Here is a 3007-nt window from a genome sequence, read left to right on the forward strand (position 1 = left end):
TAGGTCAAGCAGACAAAAAATTAGCAAACCAGTAACAGAAATGAACCAGAACTTGGAAAAAAAGGACTTTGTGGACATATACAGAGTGTTCCACCCAAACACAACAAAATATGCAATTTTTTCAGCTGCACATGCATCATTTTCTAAAATGGACCACATACTAGTCCATAGGTTATGATTAAGTATATGCAAGAAAACAGAAATTATCCCATGCACATTATCTGACCACAGTGCAATGAAACTAGAAAGAAATGACAAAAGGAAGCATAACAACCCTATAAATACATGGAAATTAAACAACACCATACTCAGCAATCAATGGGTCACAGATGAAATTCAACAAGAAATTGAAAAATGTCTACAGGTCATTGAAAATTCAAGCACAACTTATCGAAATTTATGGAATGTGATGAAAGCAGTTTTTTAGGGAATTTTATAGCTGTGAATGCACACATCAGGAAAACAGAATGGTAATAAACACCCTAATGTTGCACCTCCAACATCTAGAAAAGGAAGAGCAAACCAAACCCAAAGCCCAAAGACTGCAAGAAATCATAAATATTAAAGTAGAAATTAATTCAAACAAGATGAAGAAAACAGTTCAAAGAATTAACAAATCAAAAAACTGCTTCTGGGCAAACGGAGATGACTCAGTAGAATAAGGACTTGCATGGCAAGCACAAGGGGATGAGTTCAAACCCCAGTTCCAAAAAAAAAAGTTTAAAAAAAGCAGGTTCTTTGAAAGATTAAATAAACTTAATGAAACCCTAGATAAATTCATCAAAAAGAGGAGAGAAAATATTAAATAGAAGCAATAAGGAATAAAAAGGGTGTAATTACCACAGACCCAGTGGAAATTCAGAAGATTATCAAGATCGACTTTAAGAGTCTTTACTCTCGCACAATAGAAGAAACAGAAAAAATGGACAGATTACTAGAAAGATACAAATTACCAAAATTGAATCAAGAAGATATAACTCTCAATAACCCAATAAAAGTCAATGAAATACAAAACGTAGTAAAAAACCTACTAACAATGGAAAGTCCAAGTCCTAATGGATTCACAGCTGAATTCTACAAAAAATTTATGGAAGACATAAGACCTATACTCTCAAACACATCGGTGAAATTGAAAAGGAAGCAATCCTCCCAAAATCACTTCTCGAGGCAAGCATTATACTGATACCAAAACCAGGGAAAGACACAACTAAAAAAGAGAACTACAGGCCAATCTCCCTCATGAACATAGATGCAAAAATCATCAATAAAATCCTAGCAAACAGAATACAGCAAATCATCAAGAAGACTATATACTGTGACCAGGTTGGATTCAACCCAGGGTTGCAAGGATGGTTCAATATATGCAAATCAATAATTGTAATGCACAATATCAATAGAGCCAAATCCAAAAAACACATGATCATCTCAATAGCTGCAGAAAAGACTTTTGACAAACTACAAAATTCATTCATGTTCAAAGTCCTTTCAAAGACTAAATAAAATTGATAAGCCCCTAGCTAAACTCATCAAAAAGAGGAAAGAAAAAATTCAAATACAAGCAATAAGGAATGAAAAGGGTGTAATCACCAAACTCCTGAAGAACATTGGAATAGATGGCCTGTACTTCAACTTCATAAAAGCTATCTATGATAACCCAATGGCTAACATAATTCTAGATGGGGAAAAACTAAATCTTTTACTTTCAGATCTGGTACAAGACAAGGATATCCTGTATCACCACTTCTATTCAATATAGTTCTGTAATCATTAGCTACAGCCATTAGGCAAGAGAGAGAAATAAAAGGAATAAGAATAGATAGAGAAGAAGTTAAATTATCATTATTTATAGATGACATAATATTTTACTTGGAAGACCCAAAAACTCCACCAAGAAGGTACTACAATTGATACACAAATTCAGTAGCATAGCAGATACAAAGTCAGTACCCAAAAGCATTCCTCTGCACAGATAACAAACATACTGAAAGGGAGAATAGAGAAAAAATGTATTTTACAATAGAACCATGGAAAATGAAATACCTTGGAATTAATCTAACTAAAGAAGTCAAAGAACTTTTCAAGGAAAATTATAATACTCTGAAAAAAGAGATTGTAAAGGATTTTAGAAAATGGACAGATATTCCCTGCTCCTGGATAGAAAGAACCAACATTGTGAAAATGACCATACTCCCAAAATTGTTGGACAGATTTAATGCAATCTCTGTCAAACTACCACCAGCAAACCTCACAGACCTAGAGAAATCATTCCTAAAATTTATTTGGAGCCAGAAAAGACCTAGAATAGCAAAGGCAATCCTGGACAACAAAGGCAAGACAGGAGGCATTACAATTCCTGACTTGAAATTATACAACAAATCTACTGTCACTAAAATCAACATGGTATTGGCAACAAAATAGACCTGAGGATTGAAGGAATAGAATAGGAAATGCAGATGCCTCCAAGAACACACTCAGCCACCTGATCATCAAAAAGGGGCCAAACATACTTACCTGGCAGGGGAGATACCATGATCACGAAGGTGGTTTACCCAGGGCAAGGCTTATCCATTGCACTCCGGATGTGCTGACCCCTGCGATTTCCCCAAATGTGGGAAACTTGACTGCATAATTTGCGGTAGTGGGAGACTGCATTCACACTTTCCCCTGGTTTGATGGTTGCCAAAAGTGAGAGTAATCTTTTTCTTTCTGCTCTCTGCGGTTTTGTTTTGTGTTGTTGGGTTTTTTTTTCCTTTTCTCTTCTTTCTTTTTTTGATTTTCTCTCTTTGACCACCCCCCTCTGAGCTTGCTTAGAGAGTGCTGTTGTCTGATACTTTTAAATTTTACTCTGGGGGTTGTGTCCTTTTGGACAGTTATGAGTGAAGTTTGAGCAGATACATTAATTTTTTTTAAAAAAGGGGGGGCAAACATGCTTACTGAAATAAAGATAGCCTCTTTAACAAATGGTGATGAAAAAACTAGCTACCTACATGCTGAAAACTAAAACTTA

The 3007-nt window shown here is 35.3% G+C and overlaps 1 non-coding gene across 1 annotated transcript; it reads left to right on the forward strand.

Annotated features, from left to right (window-relative positions):
* The first annotated feature begins 2503 nt into the window (after nt 1-2503).
* Nucleotides 2504-2667, forward strand: LOC111817289. The gene has a single exon (XR_002821527.1). It is a non-coding gene; the product is annotated as a U1 spliceosomal RNA (small nuclear RNA).
* The last annotated feature ends 340 nt before the right edge of the window (nt 2668-3007 follow it).

This window comes from Octodon degus, unplaced genomic scaffold (assembly GCF_000260255.1).
Source record: "Octodon degus isolate 3935 unplaced genomic scaffold, OctDeg1.0 scaffold00053, whole genome shotgun sequence".
Lineage (NCBI taxonomy): Eukaryota > Metazoa > Chordata > Mammalia > Rodentia > Octodontidae > Octodon > Octodon degus.